Source organism: Triturus cristatus, chromosome 1_1 (genome assembly GCF_964204655.1).
Source record: "Triturus cristatus chromosome 1_1, aTriCri1.1, whole genome shotgun sequence".
NCBI lineage: Eukaryota > Metazoa > Chordata > Amphibia > Caudata > Salamandridae > Triturus > Triturus cristatus.
In genome coordinates, this window is record NC_140579.1 from 714,389,062 (window position 1) to 714,405,585 (window position 16,524).

Genomic DNA, 16,524 nt, shown 5'->3' on the forward strand with positions numbered 1-16,524 from the left:
CAGACATCCACAAGCATCAGACATCCACAAGCATCAGACATCAGGCATTAGACATCCGGCACCAGACATGCACAAGCATCAGGCATCAGACATGCACAAGCATCAGGCATCAGACATCATGCATCAGACATCATGCATCAGACATCAGGTGTCAGACATGCATCAGATATCCACAAGCATCAGACATCAGGCATCAGATAGCCACAAGCATCAGGCATCAGACATCCACAAGCATCAAACATAAGGCATTAGACATCCACAAGCATCAGACATCAGGAATCAGACATCAGGTATCAGACATCAGGCCTCAGATATCAGACATCCACAAGTATCAGACATCTACAAACATCAGGCATCAGACATCATGCATCAGACATCAGGTATCAGACATCCACAAACATCAGACATCAAGCATCAGACATCCACAAGCATCAGACATCATGCATGAGACATCCACAAGCATCAGACATCAGGCATCAATCATCCACACGCATCAGACATCCACAAGCATCATGCATGAGGCATCAGACATCCACAAGCATCAGACATCATGCATCAGACATCAGGTGTCAGACATCATGCGTCAGACATCCACAAGCATCAGACATCAGGCATCAGACAGCCACGAGCATCAGACATCAGGCATCAGACATCCACAAGCATCAGACATCAGGAATCAGACATCAGGTATCACACATCAGACATCAGGCCTCAGACATCAGACATCCACAAGTATCAGACATTAAGACATCAGGCATCAGACATCATGCATCAGACATCAGACATCCACAAACATCAGACATCAAGCATCAGACATCCACAAGCATCAGGCATCAGACATCATGCATCAGACATCATGCATGAGACATCCACAAGCATCAGACATCAGGCATCAAACATCCACAAGCATCAGACATCATGCATCAGACATTAGGCAACACACATCCACAAGCATCAGGCATCAGACATCCACAAGCATCAGACATCAGGCATCAGACATCCACAAGCATCAGGCATCAGACATCCACAAGCATCAGACATCAGGCATCAGACATCCACAAGCATCGGGCATCAGACATCATGCATCAGACATCATACATCAGACATCAGGCATCAGACATTCACAAACATCAGGCATCAGACATCAGGCATCAGACACCCACAAACATCATGCGTCAGACATTCACAAGCATCAGACATCCTGCATCAGACATGCGTCAAACATCAGGTGTCAGACATCCACAAGCATCAGACATCAGGCATCAGACAGCCACAAGCATCAGACATCCACGAGCATCAGACATCAGGAATCAAACATCCACAAGCATCAGACATCCACAAGCATCAGACATCAGGAATCAAACATCCACAAGCATCAGACATCATGCATCAGACATCAGGCAACACACATCCACAAGCATCAGACATTGGGCATCAGACATCAGGCATCAGACTTCCACAAGCATCAGACATCAGGCATCAGACATCCACAAGCATCAGACATCCACAAGCATCAGACATCAGGTATCAGACATCAGGCAACACACATCCACACGCATCAGGCATCAGACATCCACAGGCATCAGACATTAGGTATCAGACATCCACATGCATCAGACATCAGGAATCAGACATCAGGCATCAGACATCAGGCACCAGACATCCACAAGCATCAGGCATTAGACATTCACAAGCATCAGACATCAGGCATCAGACATCAGGTGTCAGACATCAGGTGTCAGACATCCACAAGCATCAGACATCAGGCACCAGACATCCACAAGCATCAGGCACCAGACATCCACAAGCATCAGGCATCAGACATTCAAAAGCATCAGACATCAGGCACCAGACATCCACAAGCATCAGACATTCACAAGCATCAGACATCAGGCACCAGACATCCACAAGCATCAGGCATCAGACATTCAAAAGCATCAGACATCAGGCACCAGACATCCACAAGCATCAGACATCCACAAGCATCAGACATCATGCATCAGACATCATGCATCAGACATCAGGTGTCAGACATCATGCATCAGACATCTACAAGCATCAGACATCAGGCATCAGACAGCCATAAGCATCAGACATCATGCATCAGACATCCACAAGCATCAGACATCAGGCATCAGACAGCCACAAGCATCAGACATCCACAAGCATCAAACATCAGGCATTAGACATCCACAAGCATCAGACATCAGGAATCAGACATCAGGTATCAGACATCAGGCATAAGACATCAGGCCTCCGACATCAGACATCCACAAGTATCAGACATCTACAAGCATCAGACATTAGACATCAGGCATCAGACATCATGCATCAGACATCAGACATCAGACATCCACAAACATCAGACTTCTAGCAGCAGACATCCACAAGCATCAGACATCATGCATCAGACATCATGCATGAGACATCCACAAGCATCAGACATCAGGCATCAAACATCCACAAGCATCAGGCATATATCAGACATCAGGCAACACACATCCACAAGCATCAGACATCCACAAGCATCAGACATCATGCATCAGACATCAGGCAACACATCCACAAGCATCAGACATCAAACATCGGGCATCAGACATCAGGCATCAGACATCCACAAGCATCGGACATCAGACATCCACAAGCATCAGACATCAGGCACCAGACATCAGCCATCAGGCATAAGACATCCACAAGCATCAGGCATCAGACATCCACAAGCAACAGACATCATGCATCAGACATCAGGCAGCATACATCCACAAACATCAGGCATCAGACATCAAACATCAGGCATCAGACATCCATAAGCATCAGGCATCAGACATCAGGCATCCACAAGCATCAGACATCCAACATCAGGCATCGGACATCAGGCATCAGACATCCACAAGCATCAGGCATCAGACATCAGGCACCAGACATCAGCCATCAGGCATAAGACATCCACAAGCATCAGACATCAGGCATCAGACATCCACAAGCAACAGACATCATGCATCAGGCATCAGACATCCACAAGCATCAGGCATCAGACATCCACAAGCATCAGACATCAGGCATCAGACATCAGGCACCAGACATCCACAAGCATCAGACATCAGGCACCAGACATCCACAAGCATCAGACATCCACAAGCATCAAACATCAGGCATTAGACATCCACAAGAATCAGACATCAGGAATCAGACATCAGGTATCAGACATCAGGCATAAGACATCAGGCATAAGACATCAGACATCCACAAGTATCAGACATCTACAAGCATCAGACATTAGACATCAGGCATCAGACATCATGCATCAGACATCAGGCATCAGACATCCACAAACATCAGACTTCAAGCATCAGACATCCACAAGCATCAGACATCAGGCATCAGACATCATGCATCAGACATCATGCATGAGACATCCACAAGCATCAGGCATCAAACATCCACAAGCATCAGGCATCATGCATCAGACATCAGGCAATACACATCCACAAGCATCAGGCATCAGACATCCACAAGCATCAGACATCATGCATCAGACATCAGGCAACACATCCACAAGCATCAGACATCAAACATCGGGCATCAGACATCAGGCATCAGACATCCACAAGCATCGGACATCAGACATCCACAAGCATCAGACATCAGACATCAGGCACCAGACATCAGCCATCAGGCATACGACATCCACAAGCATGAGGCATCAGACATCCACAAGCAACAGGCATCATGCATCAGACATCAGGCAACATACATCCACAAACATCAGGCATCAGACATCAAACATCAGGCATCAGACATCCACAAGCATCAGGCATCAGACATCAGGCATCCACAAGCATCAGGCATCGGACATCAGGCATCAAACATCCACAAGCATCAGACATCAGGCATCAGACATCAGGCACCAGACATCCACACGCATCAGACATCAGGCACCAGACATCCACAAGCATCAGACATCCACAAGCATCAGACATAAGGCATCAGACATCCACAAGCATCAGACATCAGACATCAGGCATCAGGCACCAGACATCCACAAGCATCAGACATCCATAAGCATCAGACATCAGGCATTAGACATCCGGCACCAGACATGCACAAGCATCAGGCATCAGACATGCACAAGCATCAGGCATCAGACATCATGCATCAGACATCATGCATCAGACATCAGGTGTCAGACATGCATCAGACATCCACAAGCATCAGACATCAGGTGTCAGACATCATGCATCAGACATCCACAAGCATCAGACATCAGGCATCAGACAGCCACAAGCATCAAACATCAGGCATTAGACATCCACAAGCAACAGACATCAGGAATCAGACATCGGGTATCAGGCATAAGACATCTGGCCTCAGACATCAGACATCCACAAGTATCAGACATCAGGCATCAGACATCCACAAACATCAGACATCAAGCATCAGACATCCACAAGCATCAGACATCAGACATCATGCATGAGACATCAGGCATCAAACATCCACAAGCATCAGACATCATGCCTCAGACATCAGGCAACACACATCCACAAGCATCAGACATCCACAAGCATCAGACATCAGGCAACACACATCCACAAGCATCAGGCATCAGACATCAAACATCGGGCATCAGACATCAGGCATCAGACATCCACAAGCATCGGACATCAGGCATCAGACATCCATAAGCATCAGACATCAGGCACCAGACATCAGCCATCAGGCATAAGACATCCACAAGCATCAGGCATCAGACATCCACAAGCAACAGACATCAGACATCAGGCATCAGACATCCACAAGCATCAGGCATCAGACATCAAACATCAGGCATCAGACATCCACAAGCATCAGGCATCAGACATCCACAAGCCTCAGACATCAGGCATCCACAAGCATCAGACATCCACAAGCATCAGGCATCCGACATCAGGCATCCAACATCAGGCATCAGACATCAGGCACCAGACATCCACAAGCATCAGACATCAACAAGCATCAGTTATCCACAAGCATCAGACATCAGGAATCAGACATCAGACATCAGGCACCAGACATCCACAAGCATCAGACATCAGGCATCAGACATCCACAAACATCAGACATCAAGCATCAGACATCCTCAGACATCAGGCATCAGACATCACGCATCAGACATCATGCATGAGACATCCACAAGCATCAGACATCAGGCATCAAATATCCACAAGCATCAGACATCATGCATCAGACATCAGGCAACACGCATCCACAAGCATCAGACATCAGGCATCAGACATTCACAAGCATCAGACATCAGGCATCAGACATCCACAATCAGGCATCAGACATCCACAAGCATCAGACATCATGCATCAGACATCATGCATCAGACATCATGCATCAGACGTCATGCATCAGATATGAGGCATCAGACAGCCACAAGCATCAGACATCAGGAATCAAACATCCACAAGCATCAGACATCATGCATCAGAAATCAGGCAACAAACATCCACAAGCATCAGGCATCAGAAATCAAACATCGGACATCAGGCATCAGACTTTCACAAGCATCAAGCATCAGACATCAGGCATCAGACATCCACAAGCATCAGACATCAGGTATCAGACATCAGGCAACACACATCCACAAGCATCAGGCATCAGACATCAGGCATCAGGCACCAGACATCCACAAGCATCAGGCATCAGACATTCACAAGCATCAGGCATCAGACATCCATAAGCATCAGACAGCCACAAGCATCAGACAACAGGCATCAGACATCCACAAGCATCAGACATCGGGCATCAGACTTCAGGCATCAGACATCCACAAGCATCGAACATCAGGCATCAGACATCCACAAGCATCAGACATCAGGCACCAGACATCAGCCATCAGGCATAAGACATCCACAAGCATCAGACATCCACAAGCAACAGACATCAGACATCAGGCATCAGACATCCACAAGCATCAGGCATCAGACATCAAACATCAGGCATCAGACATCCACAAGCATCAGGCATCAGACATCCACAAGCGTCAGACATCAGGCATCCACAAACATCAGACATCCACAAGCATCAGGCATCCGACATCAGGCATCTGACATCAGGCATCAGACATCAGGCACCAGACATCCACAAGCATCAGACATCCACAAGCATCAGACATCCACAAGCATCAGGCATCAGACATCTGGCATCAGACATCCACAAGCATCAGACATCAGGAATCAGACATCAGACATCAGGCACCAGACATCCACAAGCATCAGACATCAGGCATCAGACATCCACAAACATCAGACATCAAGCATCAGACATCCTCAGACATCAGGCATCAGACATCACGCATCAGACATCATGCATGAGACATCCACAAGCATCAGACATCAGGCGTCAAACATCCACAAGCATCAGACATCATGCATCAGACATCAGGCAACACGCATCCACAAGCATCAGACATCAGGCATCAGACATTCACAAACATCAGGCATCAGACAACAGGCATCAGACATCCACAATCAGGCATCAGACATCCACAAGCATCAGACATCATGCATCAGACATCATGCATCAGACATCATGCATCAGATATCAGGCATCAGACAGCCACAAGCATCAGACATCAGGAATCAAACATCCACAAGCATCAGACATCATGCATCAGACATCAGGCAACAAACATCCACAAGCATCAGGCATCAGAAATCAAACATTGGGCATCAGACATCAGGCATCAGACTTCCACAAGCATCAGACATCAGGCATCAGACATCCACAAGCATCAGACATCAGGTATCAGACATCAGGCAACACACATCCACAAGCATCAGACAGCCACAAGCATCAGACAACAGGCATCAGACATCCACAAGCATCAGACATCAGGAATTAGACATCAGGTATCACACATCAGACATCAGGCATAAGACATCAGGCATCAGACATCAGGTGTCAGACATCATGCATCAGACATCCACAAGTATCAGACATCTACAAGCATCAGACATTAAGACATCAGGCATCAGACATCATACATCAGGCATCAGACATCCACAAACATCAGACATCAAGCATCAGACATCCACAAGCATCAGACATCATGCATCAGACATCATGCATGAGACATCCACAAGCATCAGACATCAGGCATCAAACATCCACAAGCATCAGACATCAGGCAACACACATCCACAAGCATCAGACATCAGGCATCAGACATCCACAAACATCAGACGTCAAGCATCAGACATCCTCAGACATCAGGCATCAGACATCACGCATCAGACATCATGCATGAGACATCCACAAGCATCAGACATCAGGCATCAAACATCCACAAGCATCAGACATCATGCATCAGACATCAGGCAACACGCATCCACAAGCATCAGACATCAGGCATCAGACATTCACAAACATCAGGCATCAGACATCAGGCATCAGACATCCACAAACATCAGGCATCAGACATCCACAAGCATCAGACATCATGCATCAGACATCATGCATCAGACATCAGGTATCAGACATCATGCATCAGACATCCACAAGCATCAGATATCAGGCATCAGACAGCCACAAGCATCAGACATCAGGAATCAAACATCCACAAGCATCAGACATCCACAAGCATCAGACATCATGCATAAGACATCAGGCAACACACATCCACAAGCATCAGGCATCAGAAATCAAACATCGGGCATCAGACATCAGACTTCCACAAGCATCAAGCATCAGACATCAGGCATCAGACATCCACAAGCATCAGACATCAGGTATCAGACATCAGGCAACACACATCCACAAGCATCAGGCATCAGACATCAGGAGTCAGACATCAGGCATCAGACATCAGGCACCAGACATCCACAAGCATCAGGCATCAGACATTCACAAGCATCAGGCATCAGGCATCAGACATCCACAAGCATCAGACATCATGCATCAGACATCATGTGTCAGACATCATGCATCAGACATCCACAAGAATCTGACAGCCACAAGCATCAGACATCAGGCATCAGACATCCACAAGCATCAGACATCAGGAACCAGACATCAGGTATCACACATCAGGCATAAGACATCAGACATCCACAGTATCAGACATCTACAAGCATCAGACATTAAGACATCAGGCATCAGACATCATGCATCAGACATCAGACATCCACAAACATCAGACATCAAGCTTCAGACATCCACAAGCATCAGACATCATGCATCAGACATCATGCATGAGACATCCACAAGCATCAGACATCAGGCAACACACATCCACAAGCATCAGGCATCAAACATCCACAAGCATCAGACATCAGGCAACACACATCCACAAGCATCAGACATTCACAAACATCATACATCAGACATCAGGCATCAGACATTCACAAACATCAGGCATCAGACATCAGGCATCAGACACCCACAAACATCATGCGTCAGACATCCACAAGCATCAGACATCCTGCATCAGACATGCGTCAGACATCAGGTGTCAGACATCATGCATCAGACATCCACAAGCATCAGACATCAGGCATCAGACAGCCACAAGCATCAGACATCCACAAGCATCAGACATCAGGAATCAAACATCCACAAGCATCAGACATCCACAAGCATCAGACATCAGGAATCAAACATCCACAAGCATCAGACATCATGCATCAGACATCAGGCAACACACATTCACAAGCATCAGACATCGGGCATCAGACATCAGGCATCAGACTTCCACAAGCATCAGACATCAGGCATCAGACATCCACAAGCATCAGACATCCACAAGCATCAGACATCAGGTATCAGACATCAGGCAACACACATCCACATGCATCAGGCATCAGACATCCACAGGCATCAGACATTAGGTATCAGACATCCACAAGCATCAGACATCAGGAATCAGACATCAGGCATCAGACATCAGGCACCAGACATCCACAAGCATCAGGCATTAGACATTCACAAGCATCAGACATCAGGCATCAGACATCCACAAGCATCAGACATCATGCATCAGACATCAGGTGTCAGACATCAGGTGTCAGACATCCACAAGCATCAGACATCAGGCACCAGACATCCACAAGCATCAGGCATCAGACATTCACAAGCATCAGACATCAGGCACTAGACATCCACAAGCATCAGGCATCAGACATTCAAAAGCATCAGACATCAGGCACCAGACATCCACAAGCATCAGACATCCACAAGCATCAGACATCATGCATCAGACATCATGCATCAGACATCAGGTGTCAGACATCATGCATCAGACATCCACAAGCATCAGACATCAGGCATCAGACAGCCACAAGCATCAGACATCAGGCATCAGACATCCACAAGCATCAGACATCAGGAATCAGACATGCCTGATGCCTGATGTGTGATACCTGATGTCTGATTCCTGATGTCTGATGTTTGTGGATGTCTAATGCCTGATGTTTGATGCTTGTGGATGTCTGATGCCTGATGTCTGATTCTTGTGGCTGTCTGATGCCTGATGTCTGATGTGTGATACCTGATAAGGCATCAGGCCTCAGACATCAGACATCCGCAAGTATCAGACATCTACAAGCATCATACATTAAGACATCAGGCATCAGACATCATGCATCAGACATCAGGCAACACACATCCACAAGCATCAGGCATCAGACATCCACAAGCATCAAGCATCGGACATCAGGCATCAGACATCCACAAGCAACAGACATCATACATCAGACATCAGGCAACATACATCCACAAGCATCAGGCATCAGACATCAAACATCAGGCATCAGACATCCACAAGCATCAGGCATCAGACATCCACAAGCGTCTGGCATCAGACATCAGGCATCCACAAGCATCAGACATCCACAAGCATCAGGCATTCGACATCAGGCATCAGACATCAGGCACCAGACATCCACAAGCATCAGACATCCACAAGCATCAGACATCTGGCATCAGACATCCACAGGCATCAGACATCAGGCACCAGACATCCACAAGCATCAGACATCCACAAGCATCAGACATCAGGCATCAGACATCCAAAAACATCAGACATCAAGCATCAGACATCCACAAGCATCAGGCATCAGACATCAGGCATCAGACATCATGCATCAGACATCCACAAGCATCAGACATCAGGCATCATACATCCACAAGCATCAGACATCCACAAGCATCATGCATGAGGCATCAGACATCCACAAGCATCAGACATCATGCATCAGACATCATGCATGAGACATCAGGTGTCAGACATCGTGCATCAGACATCCACAAGCATCAACATCAGGCATCAGACAGCCACAAGCATCAGACATCAGGCATCAGACATCCACAAGCATCAGACATCAGGAATCAGACATCAGGTATCACACATCAGACATCAGGCCTCAGACATCAGACATCCACAAGTATCAGACATCTACAAGCATCAGACATTAAGATATCAGGCATCAGACATCATGCATCAGACATCAGACATCCACAAACATCAGACATCAAGCATCAGACATCCACAAGCATCAGACATCATGCATCAGACATCATGCATGAGACATCAGGCATAAAACATCCACAAGCATCAGACATCATGCATCAGACATCAGGCAACACACATCCACAAGCATCAGGCATCAGACATCCACAAGCATCAAGCATCGGACATCAGGCATCAGACATCCACAAGCAACAGACATCATTCATCAGACATCAGGCAACATACATCCACAAGCATCAGGCATCAGACATCAAACATCAGGCATCAGACATCAAACATCAGGCATCAGACATCCACAAGCATCAGGCATCAGACATCCACAAGCGTCTGGCATCAGACATCAGGCATCCACAAGCATCAGACATCCACAAGCATCAGGCATTCGACATCAGGCATCAGACATCAGGCAGCAGACATCCACAAGCATCAGACATCCACAAGCATCAGAGATCTGGCATCAGACATCCACAGGCATCAGACATCAGGCACCAGACATCCACAAGCATCAGACATCCACAAGCATCAGACATCAGGCATCAGACATCCAAAAACATCAGACATCAAGCATCAGACATCCACAAGCATCAGGCATCAGACATCAGGCATCAGACATCATGCATCAGACATCATGCATGAGACATCCACAAGCATCAGACATCAGGCATCATACATCCACAAGCATCAGACATCCACAAGCATCATGCATGAGGCAGCAGACATCCACAAGCATCAGACATCATGCATCAGACATCATGCATCAGACATCAGGTGTCAGACATCATGCATCAGACATCCACAAGCATCAACATCAGGCATCAGACAGCCACAAGCATCAGACATCAGGCATCAGACATCCACAAGCATGAGACATCAGGAATCAGACATCAGATATCACACATCAGACATCAGGCCTCAGACATCAGACATCCACAAGTATCAGACATCTACAAGCATCAGACATTAAGACATCAGGCATCAGACATCATGCATCAGACATCAGACATCCACAAACATCAGACTTCAAGCATCAGACATCCACAGGCATCAGACATCATGCATGAGACATCCACAAGCATCAGACATCATGCATGAGACATCAGGCATCAAACATCCACAAGCATCAGACATCATGCATCAGACATCAGGCAACACACATCCACAAGCATCAGGCATCAGACATCCACAAGCATCATGCATCAGACATCATGCATCAGACATCAGGTGTCAGACATCCACAAGCATCATATATCAGGTATCAGACAGCCACAAGCATCAGACATCCACAAGCATCAGACATCAGGAATCAAACATCCACAATCATCAGACATCCACAAGCATCAGGCATCATGCATCAGACATCAGGCAACACACATCCACAAGCATAAGGCATCAGACATCAAACATCAGGCATCAGACATCAGGCATCAGACTTCCACAAGCATCAGACATCAGGTGTCAGACATCATGCATCAGACATCAGGCAACACACATCCACAAGCATCAGACATCAGACATCCACAAGCATCAGACATCAGGAATCAGACATCAGGCATCAGACATCAGGCACCAGACATCCACAAGCATCAGGCATCAGACATTCACAAGCATCAGACATCAGGCATCAGACATCCACAAGCATCAGACATCCACAAGCATCAAACATCATGCATCAGACATCATGCATCAGACATCAGGTGTCAGACATCATGCATCAGACATCCACAAGCATCAGACATCAGGCATCAGACAGCCACAAGCATCAGACATCAGGCATCAGACATCCACAAGCATCAGGCATCAGACATCAGGCACCAGACATCAGCCATCAGGCATAAGACATCCACAAGCATCAGACATCAGGCATCAGACATCCACAAGCAACAGACATCATGCATCAGGCATCAGACATCCACAAGCATCAGGCATCAGACATCCACAAGCATCAGACATCAGGCATCAGACATCAGGCACCAGACATCCACAAGCATCAGACATCAGGCACCAGACATCCACAAGCATCAGACATCCACAAGCATCAAACATCAGGCATTAGACATCCACAAGAATCAGACATCAGGAATCAGACATCAGGTATCAGACATCAGGCATAAGACATCAGGCATAAGACATCAGACATCCACAAGTATCAGACATCTACAAGCATCAGACATTAGACATCAGGCATCAGACATCATGCATCAGACATCAGGCATCAGACATCCACAAACATCAGACTTCAAGCATCAGACATCCACAAGCATCAGACATCAGGCATCAGACATCATGCATCAGACATCATGCATGAGACATCCACAAGCATCAGGCATCAAACATCCACAAGCATCAGGCATCATGCATCAGACATCAGGCAATACACATCCACAAGCATCAGGCATCAGACATCCACAAGCATCAGACATCATGCATCAGACATCAGGCAACACATCCACAAGCATCAGACATCAAACATCGGGCATCAGACATCAGGCATCAGACATCCACAAGCATCGGACATCAGACATCCACAAGCATCAGACATCAGACATCAGGCACCAGACATCAGCCATCAGGCATACGACATCCACAAGCATGAGGCATCAGACATCCACAAGCAACAGGCATCATGCATCAGACATCAGGCAACATACATCCACAAACATCAGGCATCAGACATCAAACATCAGGCATCAGACATCCACAAGCATCAGGCATCAGACATCAGGCATCCACAAGCATCAGGCATCGGACATCAGGCATCAAACATCCACAAGCATCAGACATCAGGCATCAGACATCAGGCACCAGACATCCACACGCATCAGACATCAGGCACCAGACATCCACAAGCATCAGACATCCACAAGCATCAGACATAAGGCATCAGACATCCACAAGCATCAGACATCAGACATCAGGCATCAGGCACCAGACATCCACAAGCATCAGACATCCATAAGCATCAGACATCAGGCATTAGACATCCGGCACCAGACATGCACAAGCATCAGGCATCAGACATGCACAAGCATCAGGCATCAGACATCATGCATCAGACATCATGCATCAGACATCAGGTGTCAGACATGCATCAGACATCCACAAGCATCAGACATCAGGTGTCAGACATCATGCATCAGACATCCACAAGCATCAGACATCAGGCATCAGACAGCCACAAGCATCAAACATCAGGCATTAGACATCCACAAGCAACAGACATCAGGAATCAGACATCGGGTATCAGGCATAAGACATCTGGCCTCAGACATCAGACATCCACAAGTATCAGACATCAGGCATCAGACATCCACAAACATCAGACATCAAGCATCAGACATCCACAAGCATCAGACATCAGACATCATGCATGAGACATCAGGCATCAAACATCCACAAGCATCAGACATCATGCCTCAGACATCAGGCAACACACATCCACAAGCATCAGACATCCACAAGCATCAGACATCAGGCAACACACATCCACAAGCATCAGGCATCAGACATCAAACATCGGGCATCAGACATCAGGCATCAGACATCCACAAGCATCGGACATCAGGCATCAGACATCCATAAGCATCAGACATCAGGCACCAGACATCAGCCATCAGGCATAAGACATCCACAAGCATCAGGCATCAGACATCCACAAGCAACAGACATCAGACATCAGGCATCAGACATCCACAAGCATCAGGCATCAGACATCAAACATCAGGCATCAGACATCCACAAGCATCAGGCATCAGACATCCACAAGCCTCAGACATCAGGCATCCACAAGCATCAGACATCCACAAGCATCAGGCATCCGACATCAGGCATCCAACATCAGGCATCAGACATCAGGCACCAGACATCCACAAGCATCAGACATCAACAAGCATCAGTTATCCACAAGCATCAGACATCAGGAATCAGACATCAGACATCAGGCACCAGACATCCACAAGCATCAGACATCAGGCATCAGACATCCACAAACATCAGACATCAAGCATCAGACATCCTCAGACATCAGGCATCAGACATCACGCATCAGACATCATGCATGAGACATCCACAAGCATCAGACATCAGGCATCAAATATCCACAAGCATCAGACATCATGCATCAGACATCAGGCAACACGCATCCACAAGCATCAGACATCAGGCATCAGACATTCACAAGCATCAGACATCAGGCATCAGACATCCACAATCAGGCATCAGACATCCACAAGCATCAGACATCATGCATCAGACATCATGCATCAGACATCATGCATCAGACGTCATGCATCAGATATGAGGCATCAGACAGCCACAAGCATCAGACATCAGGAATCAAACATCCACAAGCATCAGACATCATGCATCAGAAATCAGGCAACAAACATCCACAAGCATCAGGCATCAGAAATCAAACATCGGACATCAGGCATCAGACTTTCACAAGCATCAAGCATCAGACATCAGGCATCAGACATCCACAAGCATCAGACATGAGGTATCAGACATCAGGCAACACACATCCACAAGCATCAGGCATCAGACATCAGGCATCAGGCACCAGACATCCACAAGCATCAGGCATCAGACATTCACAAGCATCAGGCATCAGACATCCATAAGCATCAGACAGCCACAAGCATCAGACAACAGGCATCAGACATCCACAAGCATCAGACATCGGGCATCAGACTTCAGGCATCAGACATCCACAAGCATCGAACATCAGGCATCAGACATCCACAAGCATCAGACATCAGGCACCAGACATCAGCCATCAGGCATAAGACATCCACAAGCATCAGACATCCACAAGCAACAGACATCAGACATCAGGCATCAGACATCCACAAGCATCAGGCATCAGACATCAAACATCAGGCATCAGACATCCACAAGCATCAGGCATCAGACATCCACAAGCGTCAGACATCAGGCATCCACAAACATCAGACATCCACAAGCATCAGGCATCCGACATCAGGCATCTGACATCAGGCATCAGACATCAGGCACCAGACATCCACAAGCATCAGACATCCACAAGCATCAGACATCCACAAGCATCAGGCATCAGACATCTGGCATCAGACATCCACAAGCATCAGACATCAGGAATCAGACATCAGACATCAGGCACCAGACATCCACAAGCATCAGACATCAGGCATCAGACATCCACAAACATCAGACATCAAGCATCAGACATCCTCAGACATCAGGCATCAGACATCACGCATCAGACATCATGCATGAGACATCCACAAGCATCAGACATCAGGCGTCAAACATCCACAAGCATCAGACATCATGCATCAGACATCAGGCAACACGCATCCACAAGCATCAGACATCAGGCATCAGACATTCACAAACATCAGGCATCAGACAACAGGCATCAGACATCCACAATCAGGCATCAGACATCCACAAGCATCAGACATCATGCATCAGACATCATGCATCAGACATCATGCATCAGATATCAGGCATCAGACAGCCACAAGCATCAGACATCAGGAATCAAACATCCACAAGCATCAGACATCATGCATCAGACATCAGGCAACAAACATCCACAAGCATCAGGCATCAGAAATCAAACATCGGGCATCAGACATCAGGCATCAGACTTCCACAAGCATCAGACATCAGGCATCAGACATCCACAAGCATCAGACATCAGGTATCAGACATCAGGCAACACACATCCACAAGCATCAGACAGCCACAAGCATCAGACAACAGGCATCAGACATCCACAAGCATCAGACATCAGGAATTAGACATCAGGTATCACACATCAGACATCAGGCATAAGACATCAGGCATCAGACATCAGGTGTCAGACATCATGCATCAGACATCCACAAGTATCAGACATCTACAAGCATCAGACATTAAGACATCAGGCATCAGACATCATACATCAGGCATCAGACATCCACAAACATCAGACATCAAGCATCAGACATCCACAAGCATCAGACATCATGCATCAGACATCATGCATG